General features: G+C 32.3%; 26 non-coding genes across 26 annotated transcripts; all 26 read left to right on the forward strand.

The window, feature by feature from the left end:
• The first annotated feature begins 540 nt into the window (after window positions 1-540).
• On the forward strand, window positions 541-622 carry TRNAL-AAG (transfer RNA leucine (anticodon AAG)). The gene has a single exon. It is a non-coding gene; the product is annotated as a tRNA-Leu (tRNA).
• A 611-nt stretch (window positions 623-1233) lies between these two features.
• On the forward strand, window positions 1234-1315 carry TRNAL-AAG (transfer RNA leucine (anticodon AAG)). The gene has a single exon. It is a non-coding gene; the product is annotated as a tRNA-Leu (tRNA).
• Window positions 1316-1926: 611 nt separating this feature from the next.
• On the forward strand, window positions 1927-2008 carry TRNAL-AAG (transfer RNA leucine (anticodon AAG)). The gene has a single exon. It is a non-coding gene; the product is annotated as a tRNA-Leu (tRNA).
• A 611-nt stretch (window positions 2009-2619) lies between these two features.
• On the forward strand, window positions 2620-2701 carry TRNAL-AAG (transfer RNA leucine (anticodon AAG)). Its single transcript has one exon. It is a non-coding gene; the product is annotated as a tRNA-Leu (tRNA).
• Window positions 2702-3312: 611 nt separating this feature from the next.
• On the forward strand, window positions 3313-3394 carry TRNAL-AAG (transfer RNA leucine (anticodon AAG)). The gene has a single exon. It is a non-coding gene; the product is annotated as a tRNA-Leu (tRNA).
• Window positions 3395-4005: 611 nt separating this feature from the next.
• On the forward strand, window positions 4006-4087 carry TRNAL-AAG (transfer RNA leucine (anticodon AAG)). Its single transcript has one exon. It is a non-coding gene; the product is annotated as a tRNA-Leu (tRNA).
• Window positions 4088-6375: 2288 nt separating this feature from the next.
• TRNAL-AAG (transfer RNA leucine (anticodon AAG)) lies at window positions 6376-6457 on the forward strand. The gene has a single exon. It is a non-coding gene; the product is annotated as a tRNA-Leu (tRNA).
• A 611-nt stretch (window positions 6458-7068) lies between these two features.
• TRNAL-AAG (transfer RNA leucine (anticodon AAG)) lies at window positions 7069-7150 on the forward strand. Its single transcript has one exon. It is a non-coding gene; the product is annotated as a tRNA-Leu (tRNA).
• A 611-nt stretch (window positions 7151-7761) lies between these two features.
• TRNAL-AAG (transfer RNA leucine (anticodon AAG)) lies at window positions 7762-7843 on the forward strand. Its single transcript has one exon. It is a non-coding gene; the product is annotated as a tRNA-Leu (tRNA).
• Window positions 7844-10133: 2290 nt separating this feature from the next.
• On the forward strand, window positions 10134-10215 carry TRNAL-AAG (transfer RNA leucine (anticodon AAG)). The gene has a single exon. It is a non-coding gene; the product is annotated as a tRNA-Leu (tRNA).
• A 611-nt stretch (window positions 10216-10826) lies between these two features.
• On the forward strand, window positions 10827-10908 carry TRNAL-AAG (transfer RNA leucine (anticodon AAG)). Its single transcript has one exon. It is a non-coding gene; the product is annotated as a tRNA-Leu (tRNA).
• Window positions 10909-12024: 1116 nt separating this feature from the next.
• Window positions 12025-12106, forward strand: TRNAL-AAG (transfer RNA leucine (anticodon AAG)). The gene has a single exon. It is a non-coding gene; the product is annotated as a tRNA-Leu (tRNA).
• A 611-nt stretch (window positions 12107-12717) lies between these two features.
• TRNAL-AAG (transfer RNA leucine (anticodon AAG)) lies at window positions 12718-12799 on the forward strand. The gene has a single exon. It is a non-coding gene; the product is annotated as a tRNA-Leu (tRNA).
• Window positions 12800-13915: 1116 nt separating this feature from the next.
• On the forward strand, window positions 13916-13997 carry TRNAL-AAG (transfer RNA leucine (anticodon AAG)). Its single transcript has one exon. It is a non-coding gene; the product is annotated as a tRNA-Leu (tRNA).
• A 611-nt stretch (window positions 13998-14608) lies between these two features.
• Window positions 14609-14690, forward strand: TRNAL-AAG (transfer RNA leucine (anticodon AAG)). The gene has a single exon. It is a non-coding gene; the product is annotated as a tRNA-Leu (tRNA).
• A 1116-nt stretch (window positions 14691-15806) lies between these two features.
• On the forward strand, window positions 15807-15888 carry TRNAL-AAG (transfer RNA leucine (anticodon AAG)). Its single transcript has one exon. It is a non-coding gene; the product is annotated as a tRNA-Leu (tRNA).
• Window positions 15889-17004: 1116 nt separating this feature from the next.
• On the forward strand, window positions 17005-17086 carry TRNAL-AAG (transfer RNA leucine (anticodon AAG)). The gene has a single exon. It is a non-coding gene; the product is annotated as a tRNA-Leu (tRNA).
• A 611-nt stretch (window positions 17087-17697) lies between these two features.
• On the forward strand, window positions 17698-17779 carry TRNAL-AAG (transfer RNA leucine (anticodon AAG)). The gene has a single exon. It is a non-coding gene; the product is annotated as a tRNA-Leu (tRNA).
• A 1116-nt stretch (window positions 17780-18895) lies between these two features.
• Window positions 18896-18977, forward strand: TRNAL-AAG (transfer RNA leucine (anticodon AAG)). The gene has a single exon. It is a non-coding gene; the product is annotated as a tRNA-Leu (tRNA).
• A 611-nt stretch (window positions 18978-19588) lies between these two features.
• TRNAL-AAG (transfer RNA leucine (anticodon AAG)) lies at window positions 19589-19670 on the forward strand. The gene has a single exon. It is a non-coding gene; the product is annotated as a tRNA-Leu (tRNA).
• A 1116-nt stretch (window positions 19671-20786) lies between these two features.
• TRNAL-AAG (transfer RNA leucine (anticodon AAG)) lies at window positions 20787-20868 on the forward strand. The gene has a single exon. It is a non-coding gene; the product is annotated as a tRNA-Leu (tRNA).
• A 611-nt stretch (window positions 20869-21479) lies between these two features.
• On the forward strand, window positions 21480-21561 carry TRNAL-AAG (transfer RNA leucine (anticodon AAG)). The gene has a single exon. It is a non-coding gene; the product is annotated as a tRNA-Leu (tRNA).
• Window positions 21562-22677: 1116 nt separating this feature from the next.
• On the forward strand, window positions 22678-22759 carry TRNAL-AAG (transfer RNA leucine (anticodon AAG)). The gene has a single exon. It is a non-coding gene; the product is annotated as a tRNA-Leu (tRNA).
• Window positions 22760-23149: 390 nt separating this feature from the next.
• Window positions 23150-23231, forward strand: TRNAL-AAG (transfer RNA leucine (anticodon AAG)). Its single transcript has one exon. It is a non-coding gene; the product is annotated as a tRNA-Leu (tRNA).
• Window positions 23232-23842: 611 nt separating this feature from the next.
• On the forward strand, window positions 23843-23924 carry TRNAL-AAG (transfer RNA leucine (anticodon AAG)). The gene has a single exon. It is a non-coding gene; the product is annotated as a tRNA-Leu (tRNA).
• Window positions 23925-25040: 1116 nt separating this feature from the next.
• Window positions 25041-25122, forward strand: TRNAL-AAG (transfer RNA leucine (anticodon AAG)). Its single transcript has one exon. It is a non-coding gene; the product is annotated as a tRNA-Leu (tRNA).
• Window positions 25123-25424: the final 302 nt, after the last annotated feature.

Below are 25424 nucleotides of genomic sequence, written 5' to 3' on the forward strand. Positions count from 1 at the left end.
GTATGTCTGATTTGGTGCTTTGATATATTGAAAACAGTGTATTTTGTAATAGGTGACATTCTATTTTGATAACAATAAAATCTGTATGAAATCTTTAGCAAACATAGAATTACATGCCCATTTTCAAGACAAAATATAAATCATGCCTCTGTAATCTCTGAAGGAAGGAGGCATTGAAACTGAAAACTATTCAAAAGTTAAAAAGAACTTGATTTTGTGGCAGATATTAAAAAGCAGAGAAGGGTGAAAACATCTAAAATGAAGTCACAACAAATGTAGGGCTTTCAAAACTAAATTTGGGGATAAAGTTTTGAACATCACAAGTAAATAGATAATCTTTCAGCTTTCTAATATATATATTATAAGCAGTTAAAAAACAGTGGAAATAAAATTTTTAATGACAACAGTTGAGCCTCAAGCAATTTAAACAAGTTGGTCATGCAAATATTGTAGAATTGTTTTACTTTGTTGATAAAACATTCAACTTTCTACGAAAAAGATTTTTTCCACCTCCCAATTTGTCACACAGATCAAGCGGCAGGTAGCGTGGCCGAGAAGTCTAAGGCGCTGGATTAAGGCTCCAGTCTCTCAGGAGGCGTGGGTTCAAATCCCACCGCTGCCATTATTTTACTTTAGAGATGACATCTTTGTGAAGATATATTTTGTTTTTCACATAGACGTCATCTGTTTTGTGTACGTCTGATTTGGTGCTTTGATATATTGAAAACAGTGTATTTTGTAATAGGTGACATTCTATTTTGATAACAATAAAATCTGTATGAAATCTTTAGCAAACATAGAATTACATGCCCATTTTCAAGACAAAATATAAATCATGCCTCTGTAATCTCTGAAGCAAGGAGGCATTGAAACTGAAAACTATTCAAAAGTTAAAAAGAACTTGAGTTTGTGGCAGATATTAAAAAGCAGAGAAGGGTGAAAACATCTCAAATGAAGTCACAACAAATGTAGGGCTTTCAAAACAAAATTTGGGGATAAAGTTTTGAACATCACAAGTAAATAGATAATCTTTCAGCTTTCTAATATATATATTATAAGCAGTTAAAAAACAGTGGAAATAAAATTCTTAATGACAACAGTTGAGCCTCAAGCAATTTAAACAAGTTGGTCATGCAAATATTGTAGAATTGTTTTACTTTGTTGATAAAACATTCAACTTTCTACGAAAAAGATTTTTTCCACCTCCCAATTTCTCACACAGATCAAGCGGCAGGTAGTGTGGCCGAGAGGTCTAAGGCGCTGGATTAAGGCTCCAGTCTCTCAGGAGGCGTGGGTTCAAATCCCACCGCTGCCATTATTTTACTTTAGAGATGACATCTTTGTGAAGATATATTTTGTTTTTCTCATAGACGTCATCTGTTTTATGTATGTCTGATTTGGTGCTTTGATATATTGAAAACAGTGTATTTTGTAATAGGTGACATTCTATTTTGATAACAATAAAATCTGTATGAAATCTTTAGCAAACATAGAATTACATGCCCATTTTCAAGACAAAATATAAATCATGCCTCTGTAATCTCTGAAGGAAGGAGGCATTGAAACTGAAAACTATTCAAAAGTTAAAAAGAACTTGATTTTGTGGCAGATATTAAAAAGCAGAGAAGGGTGAAAACATCTAAAATGAAGTCACAACAAATGTAGGGCTTTCAAAACAAAATTTGGGGATAAAGTTTTGAACATCACAAGTAAATAGATAATCTTTCAGCTTTCTAATATATATATTATAAGCAGTTAAAAAACAGTGGAAATAAAATTTTTAATGACAACAGTTGAGCCTCAAGCAATTTAAACAAGTTGGTCATGCAAATATTGTAGAATTGTTTTACTTTGTTGATAAAACATTCAACTTTCTACGAAAAAGATTTTTTCCACCTCCCAATTTCTCACACAGATCAAGCGGCAGGTAGTGTGGCCGAGAGGTCTAAGGCGCTGGATTAAGGCTCCAGTCTCTCAGGAGGCGTGGGTTCAAATCCCACCGCTGCCATTATTTTACTTTAGAGATGACATCTTTGTGAAGATATATTTTGTTTTTCTCATAGACGTCATCTGTTTTATGTATGTCTGATTTGGTGCTTTGATATATTGAAAACAGTGTATTTTGTAATAGGTGACATTCTATTTTGATAACAATAAAATCTGTATGAAATCTTTAGCAAACATAGAATTACATGCCCATTTTCAAGACAAAATATAAATCATGCCTCTGTAATCTCTGAAGGAAGGAGGCATTGAAACTGAAAACTATTCAAAAGTTAAAAAGAACTTGATTTTGTGGCAGATATTAAAAAGCAGAGAAGGGTGAAAACATCTAAAATGAAGTCACAACAAATGTAGGGCTTTCAAAACTAAATTTGGGGATAAAGTTTTGAACATCACAAGTAAATAGATAATCTTTCAGCTTTCTAATATATATATTATAAGCAGTTAAAAAACAGTGGAAATAAAATTTTTAATGACAACAGTTGAGCCTCAAGCAATTTAAACAAGTTGGTCATGCAAATATTGTAGAATTGTTTTACTTTGTTGATAAAACATTCAACTTTCTACGAAAAAGATTTTTTCCACCTCCCAATTTCTCACACAGATCAAGCGGCAGGTAGCGTGGCCGAGAAGTCTAAGGCGCTGGATTAAGGCTCCAGTCTCTCAGGAGGCGTGGGTTCAAATCCCACCGCTGCCATTATTTTACTTTAGAGATGACATCTTTGTGAAGATATATTTTGTTTTTCACATAGACGTCATCTGTTTTGTGTACGTCTGATTTGGTGCTTTGATATATTGAAAACAGTGTATTTTGTAATAGGTGACATTCTATTTTGATAACAATAAAATCTGTATGAAATCTTTAGCAAACATAGAATTACATGCCCATTTTCAAGACAAAATATAAATCATGCCTCTGTAATCTCTGAAGCAAGGAGGCATTGAAACTGAAAACTATTCAAAAGTTAAAAAGAACTTGAGTTTGTGGCAGATATTAAAAAGCAGAGAATGGTGAAAACATCTAAAATGAAGTCACAACAAATGTAAGGCTTTCAAAACAAAATTTGGGGATAAAGTTTTGAACATCACAAGTAAATAGATAATCTTTCAGCTTTCTAATATATATATTATAAGCAGTTAAAAAACAGTGGAAATAAAATTCTTAATGACAACAGTTGATCCTAAAGCAATTTAAACAATTCGGTCATGCAAATACTGTAGAATGTTTTTACTTTGTTGATAAAACATTCAACTTTCTACGAAAAAGATTTTTTCCACCTCCCAATTTGTCGCACAGATCAAGCGGCAGGTAGCGTGGCCGAGCGGTCTAAGGCGCTGGATTAAGGCTCCAGTCTCCCAGGAGGCGTGGGTTCAAATCCCACCGCTGCCATTATTTTACTTTAGAGATGACATCTTTGTGAAGATATATTTTGTTTTTCACATAGACGTCATCTGTTTTGTGTACGTCTGATTTGGTGCTTTGATATATTGAAAACAGTGTATTTAGTAGTAGGTGACATTCTATTTCGATAACAATAAAATCTGTATGAAATCTTTAGCAAACATAGAATTACATGCCCATTTTCAAGACAAAATATAAATCATGCCTCTGTAATCTCTGAAGCAAGGAGGCATTGAAACTGAAAACTATTCAAAAGTTAAAAAGAACTTGAGTTTGTGGCAGATATTAAAAAGCAGAGAAGGGTGAAAACATCTAAAATGAAGTCACAACAAATGTAGGGCTTTTAAAACAAAATTTGGGGATAAAGTTTTGAACATCACAAGTAAATAGATAACCTTTCAGCTTTCTAATATATTTATTATAAGTAGTTAAAAAACAGTGGAAATAAAATTCTTCATGACAACAGTTGATCCTAAAGCAATTTAAACAATTCGGTCATGCAAATACTGTAGAATGTTTTTACTTTGTTGATAAAACATTCAACTTTCTACGAAAAAGATTTTTTCCACCTCCCAATTTGTCGCACAGATCAAGCAGCAGGTAGCGTGGCTGAGCGGTCTAAGGCGCTGGATTAAGGCTCCAGTCTCTCAGGAGGCGTGGGTTCAAATCCCACCGTTGCCATTATTTTACTTTAGAGATGACATCTTTGTGAAGATATATTTTGTTTTTCACATAGACATCATCTGTTTTGTGTACGTCTGATTTAGTGCGTTGATATATTGAAAACAGTGTATTTTGTAGTAGGTGACATTCTATTTCGATAACAATAAAATCTGTATGAAATCTTTAGCAAACATAGAATTACATGCCCATTTTCAAGACAAAATATAAATCATGCCTCTGTAATCTCTGAAGCAAGGAGGCATTGAAACTGAAAACTATTCAAAAGTTAAAAAGAACTTGAGTTTGTGGCAGATATTAAAAAGCAGAGAAGGGTGAAAACATCTAAAATGAAGTCACAACAAATGTAGGGCTTTCAAAACAAAATTTGGGGATAAAGTTTTGAACATCACAAGTAAATAGATAATCTTTCAGCTTTCTAATATATATTATAAGTAGTTAAAAAACAGTGGAAATAAAATTCTTAATGACAACAGTTGAGCCTCAAGCAATTTAAACAAGTTGGTCATGCAAATATTGTAGAATTGTTTTACTTTGTTGATAAAACATTCAACTTTCTACGAAAAAGATTTTTTCCACCTCCCAATTTGTCACACAGATATTGAAAACAGTGTATTTTGTAGTAGGTGACATTCTATTTCGATAACAATAAAATCTGTATGAAATGTTTAGCAAACATAGAATTACATGCCCATTTTCAAGACAAACTATAAATCATGCCTCTGTAATCTCTGAAACAAGGAGGCCTTGAAACTGAAAACAATTCAAAAGTTAAAAAGAACTTGAGTTTGTGGCAGATATTAAAAAGCAGAGAAGGGTGAAAACATCTAAAATGAAGTCACAACAAATGTAGGGCTTTCAAAACAAAATTTGGGGATAAAGTTTTGAACATCACAAGTAAATAGATAATCTTTCAGCTTTCTAATATATATATTATAAGCAGTTAAAAAACAGTGGAAATAAAATTCTTAATGACAACAGTTGAGCCTCAAGAAATTTAAATAAGTTGGTCATGCAAATATTGTAGAATTGTTTTACTTTGTTGATAAAACATTCAACTTTCTACGAAAAAGATTTTTTCCACCTCCCAATTTGTCACACAGATATTGAAAACAGTATATTTTGTAGTAGGTGACATTCTATTTCGATAACAATAAAATCTGTATGAAATCTTTAGCAAACATAGAATTACATGCCCATTTTTAAGACAAAATATAAATCATGCCTCTGTAATCTCTGAAGCAAGGAGGCATTGAAACTGAAAACTATTCAAAAGTTAAAAAGAACTTGAGTTTGTGGCAGATATTAAAAAGCAGAGAAGGGTGAAAACATCTAAAATGAAGTCACAACAAATGTAGGGCTTTCAAAACAAAATTTGGGGATAAAGTTTTGAACATCACAAGTAAATAGATAATCTTTCAGCTTTCTAATATATATATTATAAGTAGTTAAAAAACAGTGGAAATAAAGTTCTTAATGACAACAGTTGAGCCTCAAGCAATTTAAACAAGTTGGTCATGCAAATATTGTAGAATTGTTTTACTTTGTTGATAAAACATTCAACTTTCTACGAAAAAGATTTTTTCCACCTCCCAATTTGTCACACAGATATTGAAAACAGTGTATTTTGTAGTAGGTGACATTCTATTTCGATAACAATAAAATCTGTATGAAATCTTTAGCAAACATAGAATTACATGCCCATTTTCAAGACAAAATATAAATCATGCCTCTGTAATCTCTGAAACAAGGAGGCCTTGAAACTAAAAACAATTCAAAAGTTAAAAAGAACTTGATTTTGTGGCAGATATTAAAAAGCAGAGAAGGGTGAAAACATCTAAAATGAAGTCACAACAAATGTAGGGCTTTTAAAACAAAATTTGGGGATAAAGTTTTGAACATCACAAGTAAATAGATAACCTTTCAGCTTTCTAATATATTTATTATAAGTAGTTAAAAAACAGTGGAAATAAAATTCTTCATGACAACAGTTGATCCTAAAGCAATTTAAACAATTCGGTTATGCAAATACTGTAGAATGTTTTCACTTTGTTGATAAAACATTCAACAAGTAAATAGATAATCTTTCAGCTTTCTAATATATTTATTATAAGTAGTTAAAAAACAGTGGAAATAAAATTCTTCATGACAACAGTTGATCCTAAAGCAATTTAAACAATTCGGTCATGCAAATACTGTAGAATGTTTTTACTTTGTTGATAAAACATTCAACTTTCTACGAAAAAGATTTTTTCCACCTCCCAATTTGTCACACAGATCAAGCAGCAGGTAGCGTGGCCGAGCGGTCTAAGGCGCTGGATTAAGGCTCCAGTCTCTCAGGAGGCGTGGGTTCAAATCCCACCGTTGCCATTATTTTACTTTAGAGATGACATCTTTGTGAAGATATATTTTGTTTTTCACATAGACGTCATCTGTTTTGTGTACGTCTGATTTAGTGCGTTGATATATTGAAAACAGTGTATTTTGTAGTAGGTGACATTCTATTTCGATAACAATAAAATCTGTATGAAATCTTTAGCAAACATAGAATTACATGCCCATTTTCAAGACAAAATATAAATCATGCCTCTGTAATCTCTGAAGCAAGGAGGCATTGAAACTGAAAACTATTCAAAAGTTAAAAAGAACTTGAGTTTGTGGCAGATATTAAAAAGCAGAGAAGGGTGAAAACATCTAAAATGAAGTCACAACAAATGTAGGGCTTTCAAAACAAAATTTGGGGATAAAGTTTTGAACATCACAAGTAAATAGATAATCTTTCAGCTTTCTAATATATATATTATAAGCAGTTAAAAAACAGTGGAAATAAAATTCTTAATGACAACAGTTGAGCCTCAAGAAATTTAAACAAGTTGGTCATGCAAATATTGTAGAATTGTTTTACTTTGTTGATAAAACATTCAACTTTCTACGAAAAAGATTTTTTCCACCTCCCAATTTTTCACACAGATCAAGTGGCAGGTAGCGTGGCCGAGCGGTCTAAGGCGCTGGATTAAGGCTCCAGTCTCTCAGGAGGCGTGGGTTCAAATCCCACCGCTGCCATTATTTTACTTTAGAGATGACATCTTTGTGAAGATATATTTTGTTTTTCACATAGACGTCATCTGTTTTGTGTACGTCTGATTTGGTGCTTTGATATATTGAAAACAGTGTATTTTGTAATAGGTGACATTCTATTTTGATAACAATAAAATCTGTATGAAATCTTTAGCAAACATAGAATTACATGCCCATTTTCAAGACAAAATATAAATCATGCCTCTGTAATCTCTGAAGCAAGGAGGCATTGAAACTGAAAACTATTCAAAAGTTAAAAAGAACTTGATTTTGTGGCAGATATTAAAAAGCAGAGAAGGGTGAAAACATCTAAAATGAAGTCACAACAAATGTAGGGCTTTCAAAACAAAATTTGGGGATAAAGTTTTGAACATCACAAGTAAATAGATAATCTTTCAGCTTTCTAATATATATATTATAAGCAGTTAAAAAACAGTGGAAATAAAATTCTTAATGACAACAGTTGAGCCTCAAGCAATTTAAACAAGTTGGTCATGCAAATATTGTAGAATTGTTTTAATTTGTTGATAAAACATTCAACTTTCTACGAAAAAGATTTTTTCCACCTCCCAATTTGTCACACAGATCAAGTGGCAGGTAGCGTGGCCGAGCGGTCTAAGGCGCTGGATTAAGGCTCCAGTCTCTCAGGAGGCGTGGGTTCAAATCCCACCGCTGCCATTATTTTACTTTAGAGATGACATCTTTGTGAAGATATATTTTGTTTTTCACATAGACGTCATCTGTTTTGTGTACGTCTGATTTGGTGCTTTGATATATTGAAAACAGTGTATTTTGTAATAGGTGACATTCTATTTTGATAACAATAAAATCTGTATGAAATCTTTAGCAAACATAGAATTACATGCCCATTTTCAAGACAAAATATAAATCATGCCTCTGTAATCTCTGAAGCAAGGAGGCATTGAAACTGAAAACTATTCAAAAGTTAAAAAGAACTTGATTTTGTGGCAGATATTAAAAAGCAGAGAAGGGTGAAAACATCTAAAATGAAGTCACAACAAATGTAGGGCTTTCAAAACAAAATTTGGGGATAAAGTTTTGAACATCACAAGTAAATAGATAATCTTTCAGCTTTCTAATATATATATTATAAGCAGTTAAAAAACAGTGGAAATAAAATTCTTAATGACAACAGTTGAGCCTCAAGAAATTTAAATAAGTTGGTCATGCAAATATTGTAGAATTGTTTTACTTTGTTGATAAAACATTCAACTTTCTACGAAAAAGATTTTTTCCACCTCCCAATTTGTCACACAGATATTGAAAACAGTATATTTTGTAGTAGGTGACATTCTATTTCGATAACAATAAAATCTGTATGAAATCTTTAGCAAACATAGAATTACATGCCCATTTTTAAGACAAAATATAAATCATGCCTCTGTAATCTCTGAAGCAAGGAGGCATTGAAACTGAAAACTATTCAAAAGTTAAAAAGAACTTGAGTTTGTGGCAGATATTAAAAAGCAGAGAAGGGTGAAAACATCTAAAATGAAGTCACAACAAATGTAGGGCTTTCAAAACAAAATTTGGGGATAAAGTTTTGAACATCACAAGTAAATAGATAATCTTTCAGCTTTCTAATATATATATTATAAGCAGTTAAAAAACAGTGGAAATAAAATTCTTAATGACAACAGTTGAGCCTCAAGAAATTTAAATAAGTTGGTCATGCAAATATTGTAGAATTGTTTTACTTTGTTGATAAAACATTCAACTTTCTACGAAAAAGATTTTTTCCACCTCCCAATTTGTCACACAGATATTGAAAACAGTGTATTTTGTAGTAGGTGACATTCTATTTCGATAACAATAAAATCTGTATGAAATCTTTAGCAAACATAGAATTACATGCCAATTTTCAAGACAAAATATAAATCATGCCTCTGTAATCTCTGAAACAAGGAGGCCTTGAAACTAAAAACAATTCAAAAGTTAAAAAGAACTTGATTTTGTGGCAGATATTAAAAAGCAGAGAAGGGTGAAAACATCTAAAATGAAGTCACAACAAATGTAGGGCTTTTAAAACAAAATTTGGGGATAAAGTTTTGAACATCACAAGTAAATAGATAACCTTTCAGCTTTCTAATATATTTATTATAAGTAGTTAAAAAACAGTGGAAATAAAATTCTTCATGACAACAGTTGATCCTAAAGCAATTTAAACAATTCGGTTATGCAAATACTGTAGAATGTTTTCACTTTGTTGATAAAACATTCAACAAGTAAATAGATAATCTTTCAGCTTTCTAATATATATATTATAAGCAGTTAAAAAACAGTGGAAATAAAATTCTTAATGACAACAGTTGAGCCTCAAGCAATTTAAACAAGTTGGTCATGCAAATATTGTAGAATTGTTTTACTTTGTTGATAAAACATTCAACTTTCTACGAAAAAGATTTTTTCCACCTCCCAATTTGTCACACAGATATTGAAAACAGTGTATTTTGTAGTAGGTGACATTCTATTTCGATAACAATAAAATCTGTATGAAATCTTTAGCAAACATAGAATTACATGCCCATTTTCAAGACAAAATATAAATCATGCCTCTGTAATCTCTGAAGCAAGGAGGCATTGAAACTGAAAACTATTCAAAAGTTAAAAAGAACTTGAGTTTGTGGCAGATATTAAAAAGCAGAGAAGGGTGAAAACATCTAAAATGAAGTCACAACAAATGTAGGGCTTTCAAAACAAAATTTGGGGATAAAGTTTTGAACATCACAAGTAAATAGATAATCTTTCAGCTTTCTAATATATATATTATAAGCAGTTAAAAAACAGTGGAAATAAAATTCTTAATGACAACAGTTGAGCCTCAAGAAATTTAAACAAGTTGGTCATGCAAATATTGTAGAATTGTTTTACTTTGTTGATAAAACATTCAACTTTCTACGAAAAAGATTTTTTCCACCTCCCAATTTGTCACACAGATCAAGTGGCAGGTAGCGTGGCCGAGCAGTCTAAGGCGCTGGATTAAGGCTCCAGTCTCTCAGGAGGCGTGGGTTCAAATCCCACCGCTGCCATTATTTTACTTTAGAGATGACATCTTTGTGAAGATATATTTTGTTTTTCACATAGACGTCATCTGTTTTGTGTACGTCTGATTTGGTGCTTTGATATATTGAAAACAGTGTATTTTGTAATAGGTGACATTCTATTTTGATAACAATAAAATCTGTATGAAATCTTTAGCAAACATAGAATTACATGCCCATTTTCAAGACAAAATATAAATCATGCCTCTGTAATCTCTGAAGCAAGGAGGCATTGAAACTGAAAACTATTCAAAAGTTAAAAAGAACTTGATTTTGTGGCAGATATTAAAAAGCAGAGAAGGGTGAAAACATCTAAAATGAAGTCACAACAAATGTAGGGCTTTCAAAACAAAATTTGGGGATAAAGTTTTGAACATCACAAGTAAATAGATAATCTTTCAGCTTTCTAATATATATATTATAAGCAGTTAAAAAACAGTGGAAATAAAATTCTTAATGACAACAGTTGAGCCTCAAGCAATTTAAACAAGTTGGTCATGCAAATATTGTAGAATTGTTTTAATTTGTTGATAAAACATTCAACTTTCTACGAAAAAGATTTTTTCCACCTCCCAATTTGTCACACAGATCAAGTGGCAGGTAGCGTGGCCGAGCGGTCTAAGGCGCTGGATTAAGGCTCCAGTCTCTCAGGAGGCGTGGGTTCAAATCCCACCGCTGCCATTATTTTACTTTAGAGATGACATCTTTGTGAAGATATATTTTGTTTTTCACATAGACGTCATCTGTTTTGTGTACGTCTGATTTGGTGCTTTGATATATTGAAAACAGTGTATTTTGTAATAGGTGACATTCTATTTTGATAACAATAAAATCTGTATGAAATCTTTAGCAAACATAGAATTACATGCCCATTTTCAAGACAAAATATAAATCATGCCTCTGTAATCTCTGAAGCAAGGAGGCATTGAAACTGAAAACTATTCAAAAGTTAAAAAGAACTTGATTTTGTGGCAGATATTAAAAAGCAGAGAAGGGTGAAATCATCTAAAATGAAGTCACAACAAATGTAGGGCTTTCAAAACAAAATTTGGGGATAAAGTTTTGAACATCACAAGTAAATAGATAATCTTTCAGCTTTCTACTATATATATTATAAGCAGTTAAAAAACAGTGGAAATAAAATTCTTAATGACAACAGTTGAGCCTCAAGCAATTTAAACAAGTTGGTCATGCAAATATTGTAGAATTGTTTTACTTTGTTGATAAAACATTCAACTTTCTACGAAAAAGATTTTTTCCACCTCCCAATTTGTCGCACAGATATTGAAAACAGTGTATTTTGTAGTAGGTGACATTCTATTTCGATAACAATAAAATCTGTATGAAATCTTTAGCAAACATAGAATTACATGCCCATTTTCAAGACAAAATATAAATCATGCCTCTGTAATCTCTGAAACAAGGAGGCCTTGAAACTGAAAACAATTCAAAAGTTAAAAAGAACTTGATTTTGTGGCAGATATTAAAAAGCAGAGAAGGGTGAAAACATCTAAAATGAAGTCACAACAAATGTAGGGCTTTTAAAACAAAATTTGGGGATAAAGTTTTGAACATCACAAGTAAATAGATAACCTTTCAGCTTTCTAATATATTTATTATAAGCAGTTAAAAAACAGTGGAAATAAAATTCTTAATGACAACAGTTGATCCTAAAGCAATTTAAACAATTCGGTCATGCAAATACTGTAGAATGTTTTTACTTTGTTGATAAAACATTCAACTTTCTACGAAAAAGATTTTTTCCACCTCCCAATTTGTCGCACAGATCAAGCAGCAGGTAGCGTGGCCGAGCGGTCTAAGGCGCTGGATTAAGGCTCCAGTCTCTCAGGAGGCGTGGGTTCAAATCCCACCGTTGCCATTATTTTACTTTAGAGATGACATCTTTGTGAAGATATATTTTGTTTTTCACATAGACGTCATCTGTTTTGTGTACGTCTGATTTAGTGCGTTGATATATTGAAAACAGTGTATTTTGTAGTAGGTGACATTCTATTTCGATAACAATAAAATCTGTATGAAATCTTTAGCAAACATAGAATTACATGCCCATTTTCAAGACAAAATATAAATCATGCCTCTGTAATCTCTGAAGCAAGGAGGCATTGAAACTGAAAACTATTCAAAAGTTAAAAAGAACTTGAGTTTGTGGCAGATATTAAAAAGCAGAGAAGGGTGAAAACATCTAAAATGAAGTCACAACAAATGTAGGGCTTTCAAAACAAAATTTGGGGATAAAGTTTTGAACATCACAAGTAAATAGATAATCTTTCAGCTTTCTAATATATATATTATAAGCAGTTAAAAAACAGTGGAAATAAAATTCTTAATGACAACAGTTGAGCCTCAAGAAATTTAAACAAGTTGGTCATGCAAATATTGTAGAATTGTTTTACTTTGTTGATAAAACATTCAACTTTCTACGAAAAAGATTTTTTCCACCTCCCAATTTGTCACACAGATCAAGTGGCAGGTAGCGTGGCCGAGCGGTCTAAGGCGCTGGATTAAGGCTCCAGTCTCTCAGGAGGCGTGGGTTCAAATCCCACCGCTGCCATTATTTTACTTTAGAGATGACATCTTTGTGAAGATATATTTTGTTTTTCACATAGACGTCATCTGTTTTGTGTACGTCTGATTTGGTGCTTTGATATATTGAAAACAGTGTATTTTGTAATAGGTGACATTCTATTTTGATAACAATAAAATCTGTATGAAATCTTTAGCAAACATAGAATTACATGCCCATTTTCAAGACAAAATATAAATCATGCCTCTGTAATCTCTGAAGCAAGGAGGCATTGAAACTGAAAACTATTCAAAAGTTAAAAAGAACTTGATTTTGTGGCAGATATTAAAAAGCAGAGAAGGGTGAAAACATCTAAAATGAAGTCACAACAAATGTAGGGCTTTCAAAACAAAATTTGGGGATAAAGTTTTGAACATCACAAGTAAATAGATAATCTTTCAGCTTTCTAATATATATATTATAAGCAGTTAAAAAACAGTGGAAATAAAATTCTTAATGACAACAGTTGAGCCTCAAGCAATTTAAACAAGTTGGTCATGCAAATATTGTAGAATTGTTTTACTTTGTTGATAAAACATTCAACTTTCTACGAAAAAGATTTTTTCCACCTCCCAATTTGTCGCACAGATATTGAAAACAGTGTATTTTGTAGTAGGTGACATTCTATTTCGATAACAATAAAATCTGTATGAAATCTTTAGCAAACATAGAATTACATGCCCATTTTCAAGACAAAATATAAATCATGCCTCTGTAATCTCTGAAACAAGGAGGCCTTGAAACTGAAAACAATTCAAAAGTTAAAAAGAACTTGATTTTGTGGCAGATATTAAAAAGCAGAGAAGGGTGAAAACATCTAAAATGAAGTCACAACAAATGTAGGGCTTTTAAAACAAAATTTGGGGATAAAGTTTTGAACATCACAAGTAAATAGATAACCTTTCAGCTTTCTAATATATTTATTATAAGCAGTTAAAAAACAGTGGAAATAAAATTCTTAATGACAACAGTTGAGCCTCAAGAAATTTAAACAAGTTGGTCATGCAAATATTGTAGAATTGTTTTACTTTGTTGATAAAACATTCAACTTTCTACGAAAAAGATTTTTTCCACCTCCCAATTTGTCGCACAGATCAAGCGGCAGGTAGCGTGGCCGAGCGGTCTAAGGCGCTGGATTAAGGCTCCAGTCTCTCAGGAGGCGTGGGTTCAAATCCCACCGTTGCCATTATTTTACTTTAGAGATGACATCTTTGTGAAGATATATTTTGTTTTTCACATAGACGTCATCTGTTTTGTGTACGTCTGATTTAGTGCGTTGATATATTGAAAACAGTGTATTTTGTAGTAGGTGACATTCTATTTCGATAACAATAAAATCTGTATGAAATCTTTAGCAAACATAGAATTACATGCCCATTTTCAAGACAAAATATAAATCATGCCTCTGTAATCTCTGAAGCAAGGAGGCATTGAAACTGAAAACTATTCAAAAGTTAAAAAGAACTTGAGTTTGTGGCAGATATTAAAAAGCAGAGAAGGGTGAAAACATCTAAAATGAAGTCACAACAAATGTAGGGCTTTCAAAACCAAATTTGGGGATAAAGTTTTGAACAACACAAGTAAATAGATAATCTTTCAGCTTTCTAATATATTTATTATAAGCAGTTAAAAAACAGTGGAAATAAAATTCTTCATGACAACAGTTGATCCTCAAGCAATTTAAACAATTCGGTCATGCAAATACTGTAGAATGTTTTTACTTTGTTGATAAAACATTCAACTTTCTATGAAAAAGATTTTTTCCACCTCCTAATTTGTCACTCAAATCAAGCAGTAGGTAGCGTGGCCGAGCGGTCTAAGGCGCTGGATTAAGGCTCCAGTCTCTCAGGAGGCGTGGGTTCAAATCCCACCGCTGCCATTATTTTACTTTAGAGATGACATCTTTGTGAAGATATATTTTGTTTTTCACATAGACGTCATCTGTTTTGTGTACGTCTGATTTGGTGCTTTGATATATTGAAAACAGTGTATTTTGTAATAGGTGACATTCTATTTTGATAACAATAAAATCTGTATGAAATCTTTAGCAAACATAGAATTACATGCCCATTTTCAAGACAAAATATAAATCATGCCTCTGTAATCTCTGAAGCAAGGAGGCATTGAAACTGAAAACTATTCAAAAGTTAAAAAGAACTTGATTTTGTGGCAGATATTAAAAAGCAGAGAAGGGTGAAAACATCTAAAATGAAGTCACAACAAATGTAGGGCTTTCAAAACAAAATTTGGGGATAAAGTTTTGAACATCACAAGTAAATAGATAATCTTTCAGCTTTCTAATATATATATTATAAGCAGTTAAAAAACAGTGGAAATAAAATTCTTAATGACAACAGTTGAGCCTCAAGCAATTTAAACAAGTTGGTCATGCAAATATTGTAGAATTGTTTTACTTTGTTGATAAAACATTCAACTTTCTACGAAAAAGATTTTTTCCACCTCCCAATTTGTCGCACAGATATTGAAAACAGTGTATTTTGTAGTAGGTGACATTCTATTTCGATAACAATAAAATCTGTATGAAATCTTTAGCAAACATAGAATTACATGCCCATTTTCAAGACAAAATATAAATCATGCCTCTGTAATCTCTGAAACAAGGAGGCCTTGAAACTGAAAACAATTCAAAAGTTAAAAAGAACTTGATTTTGTGGCAGATATTAAAAAGCAGAGAAGGGTGAAAACATCTAAAATGAAGTCACAACAAATGTAGGGCTTTTAAAACAAAATTTGGGGATAAAGTTTTGAACATCACAAGTAAATAGATAACCTTTCAGCTTTCTAATATATTTATTATAAGCAGTTAAAAAACAGTGGAAATAAAATTCTTAATGACAACAGTTGAGCCTCAAGAAATTTAAACAAGTTGGTCATGCAAATATTGTAGAATTGTTTTACTTTGTTGATAAAACATTCAACTTTCTACGAAAAAGATTTTTTCCACCTCCTAGTTTGTCACACAAATCAAGCAGCAGGTAGCGTGGCTGAGCGGTCTAAGGCGCTGGATTAAGGCTCCAGTCTCTCAGGAGGCGTGGTTTAAAATCCCACCGCTGCCATTATTTTACTTTAGAGATGACATCTTTGTGAAGATATATTTTGTTTTTCACATAGACGTCATCTGTTTTGTGTACATCTGATTTGGTGCTTTGATATATTGAAAACAGTGTATTTAGTAGTAGGTGACATTCTATTTCGATAACAATAAAATCTGTATGAAATCTTTAGCAAACATAGAATTACATGCCCATTTTCAAGACAAAATATAAATCATGCCTCTGTAATCTCTGAAGCAAGGAGGCATTGAAACTGAAAACTATTCAAAAGTTAAAAAGAACTTGATTTTGTGGCAGATATTAAAAAGCAGAGAAGGGTGAAAACATCTAAAATGAAGTCACAACAAATGTAGGGCTTTCAAAACAAAATTTGGGGATAAAGTTTTGAACATCACAAGTAAATAGATAATCTTTCAGCTTTCTAATATATATATTATAAGCAGTTAAAAAACAGTGGAAATAAAATTCTTAATGACAACAGTTGAGCCTCAAGCAATTTAAACAAGTTGGTCATGCAAATATTGTAGAATTGTTTTACTTTGTTGATAAAACATTCAACTTTCTACGAAAAAGATTTTTTCCACCTCCCAATTTGTCACACAGATATTGAAAACAGTGTATTTTGTAGTAGGTGACATTCTATTTCGATAACAATAAAATCTGTATGAAATCTTTAGCAAACATAGAATTACATGCCCATTTTCAAGACAAAATATAAATCATGCCTCTGTAATCTCTGAAACAAGGAGGCATTGAAACTGAAAACAATTCAAAAGTTAAAAAGAACTTGATTTTGTGGCAGATATTAAAAAGCAGAGAAGGGTGAAAACATCTAAAATGATGTCACAACAAATGTAGGGCTTTTAAAACAAAATTTGGGGATAAAGTTTTGAACATCACAAGTAAATAGATAACCTATCAGCTTTCTAATATATTTATTATAAGCAGTTAAAAAACAGTGGAAATAAAATTCTTCATGACAACAGTTGATCCTCAAGCAATTTAAACAATTCGGTCATGCAAATACTGTAGAATGTTTTTACTTTGTTGATAAAACATTCAACTTTCTACGAAAAAGATTTTTTCCACCTCCCAATTTGTCACACAGATCAAGCAGCAGGTAGCGTGGCCGAGCGGTCTAAGGCGCTGGATTAAGGCTCCAGTCTCTCAGGAGGCGTGGGTTCAAATCCCACCGCTGCCATTATTTTACTTTAGAGATGACATCTTTGTGAAGATATATTTTGTTTTTCACATAGGCGTCATCTGGTTTGTGTACGTCTGATTTGATGCTTTGATATATTGAAAACAGTGTATTTTGTAATAGGTGACATTCTATTTTGATAACAATAAAATCTGTATGAAATCTTTAGCAAACATAGAATTACATCCCCATTTTCAAGACAAAATATAAATCATGCCTCTGTAATCTCTGAAGCAAGGAGACATTGAAACTGAAAACTATTCAAAAGTTAAAAAGAACTTGAGTTTTTGGCAGATATTAAAAAGCAGAGAAGGGTGAAAACATCTAAAATGAAGTCACAACAAATGTAGGGCTTTTAAAACAAAATTTGGGGATAAAGTTTTGAACATCACAAGTAAATAGATAACCTTTCAGTTTTCTAATATATTTATTATAAGCAGTTAAAAAACAGTGGAAATAAAATTCTTCATGACAACAGTTGATCCTCAAGCAATTTAAACAATTCGGTCATGCAAATACTGTAGAATGTTTTTACTTTGTTGATAAAACATTCAACTTTTTTCGAAAAAGATTTTTTCCACCTCCCAATTTGTCACACAGATCAAGCGGCAGGTAGCGTGGCCGAGCGGTCTAAGGCGCTGGATTAAGGCTCCAGTCTCTCAGGAGGTGTGGGTTCAAATCCCACCGCTGCCATTATTTTACTTTAGAGATGACATCTTTGTGAAGATATATTTTGTTTTTCACATAGACGTCATCTGTTTTGTGTACGTCTGATTTGGTGCTTTGATATATTGAAAACAGTGTATTTTGTAGTAGGTGACATTCTATTTCGATAACAATAAAATCTGTATGAAATCTTTAGCAAACATAGAATTACATGCCAATTTTCAAGACAAAATATAAATCATGCCTCTGTAATCTCTGAAGCAAGGAGGCATTGAAACTGAAAACTATTCAAAAGTTAAAAATAACTTGAGTTTGTGGCAGATATTAAAAAGCAGAGAAGGGTGAAAACATCTAAAATGAAGTCACAACAAATGTAGGGCTTTCAAAACAAAATTTGGGGATAAAGTTTTGAACATCACAAGTAAATAGATAATCTTTCAGCTTTCTAATATATATATTATAAGCAGTTAAAAAACAGTGGAAATAAAATTCTTAATGACAACAGTTGAGCCTCAAGCAATTTAAACAAGTTGGTCATGCAAATATTGTAGAATTGTTTTACTTTGTTGATAAAACATTCAACTTTCTACGAAAAAGATTTTTTCCACCTCCCAATTTGTCACACAGATATTGAAAACAGTGTATTTTGTAGTAGGTGACATTCTATTTCGATAACAATAAAATCTGTATGAAATCTTTAGCAAACATAGAATTACATGCCCATTTTCAAGACAAAATATAAATCATGCCTCTGTAATCTCTGAAGCAAGGAGGCATTGAAACTGAAAACTATTCAAAAGTTAAAAAGAACTTGAGTTTGTGGCAGATATTAAAAAGCAGAGAAGGGTGAAAACATCTAAAATGAAGTCACAACAAACGTAGGGCTTTCAAAACAAAATTTGGGGATAAAGTTTTGAACATCACAAGTAAATAGATAATCTTTCAGCTTTCTAATATATATATTATAAGCAGTTAAAAAACAGTGGAAATAAAATTCTTAATGACAACAGTTGAGCCTCAAGCAATTTAAACAATTCGGTCATGCAAATACTGTAGAATGTTTTTACTTTGTTGATAAAACATTCAACTTTCTACGAAAAAGATTTTTTCCACCTCCCAATTTGTCACACAGATCAAGCGGCAGGTAGCGTGGCCGAGCGGTCTAAAGCGCTGGATTAAGGCTCCAGTTTCTCAGGAGGTGTGGGTTCAAATCCCACCGTTGCCATTATTTTACTTTAGAGATGACATCTTTGTGAAGATATATTTTGTTTTTCACATAGACGTCATTTGTTTTGTGTACGTCTGATTTAGTGCGTTGATATATTGAAAACAGTGTATTTTGTAGTAGGTGACATTCTATTTCGATAACAATAAAATCTGTATGAAATCTGTAGCAAACATAGAATTACATGCCCATTTTCAAGACAAAATATAAATCATGCCTCTGTAATCTCTGAAACAAGGAGGCCTTGAAACTGAAAACAATTCAAAAGTTAAAAAGAACTTGATTTTGTGGCAGATATTAAAAAGCAGAGAAGGGTGAAAACATCTAAAATGAAGTCACAACAAATGTAGGGCTTTTAAAACAAAATTTGGGGATAAAGTTTTGAACATCACAAGTAAATAGATAACCTTTCAGTTTTCTAATATATTTATTATAAGCAGTTAAAAAACAAAGGAAATAAAATTCTTCATGACAACAGTTGATCCTCAAGCAATTTAAACAATTCGGTCATGCAAATACTGTAGAATGTTTTTACTTTGTTGATTAAACATTCAACTTTTTTCGAAAAAGATTTTTTCCACCTCCCAATTTGTCACAGAGATCAAGCGGCAGGTAGCGTGGCCGAGCGGTCTAAGGCGCTGGATTAAGGCTCCAGTTTCTCAGGAGGCGTGGGTTCAAATCCCACCGCTGCCATTATTTTACTTTAGAGATGACATCTTTGTGAAGATATATTTTGTTTTTCACATAGACGTCATCTGTTTTGTGTACGTCTGATTTGGTGCTTTGATATATTGAAAACAGTGTATTTTGTAGTAGGTGACATTCTATTTCGATAACAATAAAATCTGTATGAAATCTTTAGCAAACATAGAATTACATGCCCATTTTCAAGACAAAATATAAATCATGCCTCTGTAATCTCTGAAGCAAGGAGGCATTGAAACTGAAAACTATTCAAAAGTTAAAAATAACTTGAGTTTGTGGCAGATATTAAAAAGCAGAGAAGGGTGAAAACATCTAAAATGAAGTCACACCAAATGTAGGGCTTTCAAAACAAAATTTGGGGATAAAGATTTGAACATCACAAGTAAATAGATAATCTTTCAGCTTTCTAATATATATATTATAAGCAGTTAAAAAACAGTGGAAATAAAATTCTTAATGACAACAGTTGAGCCTCAAGCAATTTAAACAAGTTGGTCATGCAAATATTGTAGAATTGTTTTACTTTGTTGATAAAACATTCAACTTTCTACGAAAAAGATTTTTTCCACCTCCCAATTTGTCACACAGATATTGAAAACAGTGTATTTTGTAGTAGGTGACATTCTATTTCGATAACAATAAAATCTGTATGAAATCTTTAGCAAACATAGAATTACATGCCCATTTTCAAGACAAAATATAAATCATGCCTCTGTAATCTCTGAAGCAAGGAGGCATTGAAACTGAAAACTATTCAAAAGTTAAAAAGAACTTGAGTTTGTGGCAGATATTAAAAAGCAGAGAAGGGTGAAAACATCTAAAATGAAGTCACAACAAACGTAGGGCTTTCAAAACAAAATTTGGGGATAAAGTTTTGAACATCACAAGTAAATAGATAATCTTTCAGCTTTCTAATATATATATTATAAGCAGTTAAAAAACAGTGGAAATAAAATTCTTAATGACAACAGTTGATCCTCAAGCAATTTAAACAATTCGGTCATGCAAATACTGTAGAATGTTTTTACTTTGTTGATAAAACATTCAACTTTCTACGAAAAAGATTTTTTCCACCTCCCAATTTGTCACACAGATCAAGCGGCAGGTAGCGTGGCCGAGCGGTCTAAGGCGCTGGATTAAGGCTCCAGTCTCTCAGGAGGCATGGGTTCAAATCCCACCGCTGCCATTATTTTACTTTAGAGATGACATCTTTGTGAAGATATATTTTGTTTTTCACATAGACGTCATCTGTTTTTTGTACGTCTGATTTGGTGCTTTGATATATTGAAAACAGTGTATTTTGTAGTAGGTGACATTCTATTTCGATAACAATAAAATCTGTATGAAATCTTTAGCAAACATAGAATTACATGCCCATTTTCAAGACAAAATATAAATCATGCCTCTGTAATCTCTGAAGCAAGGAGGCATTGAAACTGAAAACTATTCAAAAGTTAAAAAGAACTTGAGTTTGTGGCAGATATTAAAAAGCAGAGAAGGGTGAAAACATCTAAAATGAAGTCACAACAAATGTAGGGCTTTCAAAACAAAATTTGGGGATAAAGTTTTGAACATCACAAGTAAATAGATAATCTTTCAGCTTTCTAATATATATATTATAAGCAGTTAAAAAACAGTGGAAATAAAATTCTTAATGACAACAGTTGAGCCTCAAGAAATTTAAACAAGTTGGTCATGCAAATATTGTAGAATTGTTTTACTTTGTTGATAAAACATTCAACTTTCTACGAAAAAGATTTTTTCCACCTCCCAATTTGTCACACAGATCAAGTGGCAGGTAGCGTGGCCGAGCGGTCTAAGGCGCTGGATTAAGGCTCCAGTCTCTCAGGAGGCGTGGGTTCAAATCCCACCGCTGCCATTATTTTACTTTAGAGATGACATCTTTGTGAAGATATATTTTGTTTTTCACATAGACGTCATCTGTTTTGTGTACGTCTGATTTGGTGCTTTGATATATTGAAAACAGTGTATTTTGTAATAGGTGACATTCTATGTTGATAACAATAAAATCTGTATGAAATCTTTAGCAAACATAGAATTACATGCCCATTTTCAAGACAAAATATAAATCATGCCTCTGTAATCTCTGAAGCAAGGAGGCATTGAAACTGAAAACTATTCAAAAGTTAAAAAGAACTTGATTTTGTGGCAGATATTAAAAAGCAGAGAAGGGTGAAAACATCTAAAATGAAGTCACAACAAATGTAGGGCTTTCAAAACAAAATTTGGGGATAAAGTTTTGAACATCACAAGTAAATAGATAATCTTTCAGCTTTCTAATATATATATTATAAGCAGTTAAAAAACAGTGGAAATAAAATTCTTAATGACAACAGTTGAGCCTCAAGCAATTTAAACAAGTTGGTCATGCAAATATTGTAGAATTGTTTTACTTTGTTGATAAAACATTCAACTTTCTACGAAAAAGATTTTTTCCACCTCCCAATTTGTCGCACAGATATTGAAAACAGTGTATTTTGTAGTAGGTGACATTCTATTTCGATAACAATAAAATCTGTATGAAATCTTTAGCAAACATAGAATTACATGCCCATTTTCAAGACAAAATATAAATCATGCCTCTGTAATCTCTGAAACAAGGAGGCCTTGAAACTGAAAACAATTCAAAAGTTAAAAAGAACTTGATTTTGTGGCAGATATTAAAAAGCAGAGAAGGGTGAAAACATCTAAAATGAAGTCACAACAAATGTAGGGCTTTTAAAACAAAATTTGGGGATAAAGTTTTGAACATCACAAGTAAATAGATAACCTTTCAGCTTTCTAATATATTTATTATAAGCAGTTAAAAAACAGTGGAAATAAAATTCTTAATGACAACAGTTGAGCCTCAAGAAATTTAAACAAGTTGGTCATGCAAATATTGTAGAATTGTTTTACTTTGTTGATAAAACATTCAACTTTCTACGAAAAAGATTTTTTCCACCTCCCAATTTGTCGCACAGATCAAGCGGCAGGTAGCGTGGCCGAGCGGTCTAAGGCGCTGGATTAAGGCTCCAGTCTCTCAGGAGGCGTGGGTTCAAATCCCACCGTTGCCATTATTTTACTTTAGAGATGACATCTTTGTGAAGATATATTTTGTTTTTCACATAGACGTCATCTGTTTTGTGTACGTCTGATTTAGTGCGTTGATATATTGAAAACAGTGTATTTTGTAGTAGGTGACATTCTATTTCGATAACAATAAAATCTGTATGAAATCTTTAGCAAACATAGAATTACATGCCCATTTTCAAGACAAAATATAAATCATGCCTCTGTAATCTCTGAAGCAAGGAGGCATTGAAACTGAAAACTATTCAAAAGTTAAAAAGAACTTGAGTTTGTGGCAGATATTAAAAAGCAGAGAAGGGTGAAAACATCTAAAATGAAGTCACTACGAAAAAGATTTTTTCCACCTCCCAATTTGTCGCACAGATCAAGCGGCAGGTAGCGTGGCCGAGCGGTCTAAGGCGCTGGATTAAGGCTCCAGTCTCTCAGGAGGCGTGGGTTCAAATCCCACCGTTGCCATTATTTTACTTTAGAGATGACATCTTTGTGAAGATATATTTTGTTTTTCACATAGACGTCATCTGTTTTGTGTACGTCTGATTTAGTGCGTTGATATATTGAAAACAGTGTATTTTGTAGTAGGTGACATTCTATTTCGATAACAATAAAATCTGTATGAAATCTTTAGCAAACATAGAATTACATGCCCATTTTCAAGACAAAATATAAATCATGCCTCTGTAATCTCTGAAGCAAGGAGGCATTGAAACTGAAAACTATTCAAAAGTTAAAAAGAACTTGAGTTTGTGGCAGATATTAAAAAGCAGAGAAGGGTGAAAACATCTAAAATGAAGTCACAACAAATGTAGGGCTTTCAAAACCAAATTTGGGGATAAAGTTTTGAACAACACAAGTAAATAGATAATCTTTCAGCTTTCTAATATATTTATTATAAGCAGTTAAAAAACAGTGGAAATAAAATTCTTCATGACAACAGTTGATCCTCAAGCAATTTAAACAATTCGGTCATGCAAATACTGTAGAATGTTTTTACTTTGTTGATAAAACATTCAACTTTCTATGAAAAAGATTTTTTCCACCTCCTAATTTGTCACTCAAATCAAGCAGTAGGTAGCGTGGCCAAGCGGTCTAAGGCGCTGGATTAAGGCTCCAGTCTCTCAGGAGGCGTGGGTTCAAATCCCACCGCTGCCATTATTTTACTTTAGAGATGACATCTTTGTGAAGATATATTTTGTTTTTCACATAGACGTCATCTGTTTTGTGTACGTCTGATTTGGTGCTTTGATATATTGAAAACAGTGTATTTTGTAATAGGTGACATTCTATTTTGTTAACAATAAAATCTGTATGAAATCTTTAGCAAACATAGAATTACATGCCCATTTTCAAGACAAAATATAAATCATGCCTCTGTAATCTCTGAAGCAAGGAGGCATTGAAACTGAAAACTATTCAAAAGTTAAAAAGAACTTGATTTTGTGGCAGATATTAAAAAGCAGAGAAGGGTGAAAACATCTAAAATGAAGTCACAACAAATGTAGGGCTTTCAAAACAAAATTTGGGGATAAAGTTTTGAACATCACAAGTAAATAGATAATCTTTCAGCTTTCTAATATATATATTATAAGCAGTTAAAAAACAGTGGAAATAAAATTCTTAATGACAACAGTTGAGCCTCAAGCAATTTAAACAAGTTGGTCATGCAAATATTGTAGAATTGTTTTACTTTGTTGATAAAACATTCAACTTTCTACGAAAAAGATTTTTTCCACCTCCCAATTTGTCGCACAGATATTGAAAACAGTGTATTTTGTAGTAGGTGACATTCTATTTCGATAACAATAAAATCTGTATGAAATCTTTAGCAAACATAGAATTACATGCCCATTTTCAAGACAAAATATAAATCATGCCTCTGTAATCTCTGAAACAAGGAGGCCTTGAAACTGAAAACAATTCAAAAGTTAAAAAGAACTTGATTTTGTGGCAGATATTAAAAAGCAGAGAAGGGTGAAAACATCTAAAATGAAGTCACAACAAATGTAGGGCTTTTAAAACAAAATTTGGGGATAAAGTTTTGAACATCACAAGTAAATAGATAACCTTTCAGCTTTCTAATATATTTATTATAAGCAGTTAAAAAACAGTGGAAATAAAATTCTTAATGACAACAGTTGAGCCTCAAGAAATTTAAACAAGTTGGTCATGCAAATATTGTAGAATTGTTTTACTTTGTTGATAAAACATTCAACTTTCTACGAAAAAGATTTTTTCCACCTCCCAATTTGTCGCACAGATCAAGCGGCAGGTAGCGTGGCCGAGCGGTCTAAGGCGCTGGATTAAGGCTCCAGTCTCTCAGGAGGCGTGGGTTCAAATCCCACCACTGCCATTATTTTACTTTAGAGATGACATCTTTGTGAAGATATATTTTGTTTTTCACATAGACGTCATCTGTTTTGTGTACGTCTGATTTGGTGCTTTGATATATTGAAAACAGTGTATTTTGTAATAGGTGACATTCTATTTTGATAACAATAAAATCTGTATGAAATCTTTAGCAAACATAGAATTACATGCCCATTTTCAAGACAAAATATAAATCATGCCTCTGTAATCTCTGAAGCAAGGAGGCATTGAAACTGAAAACTATTCAAAAGTTAAAAAGAACTTGATTTTGTGGCAGATATTAAA

The sequence above is a fragment of the Ascaphus truei genome, unplaced genomic scaffold (assembly GCF_040206685.1).
Source record: "Ascaphus truei isolate aAscTru1 unplaced genomic scaffold, aAscTru1.hap1 HAP1_SCAFFOLD_97, whole genome shotgun sequence".
Lineage (NCBI taxonomy): Eukaryota > Metazoa > Chordata > Amphibia > Anura > Ascaphidae > Ascaphus > Ascaphus truei.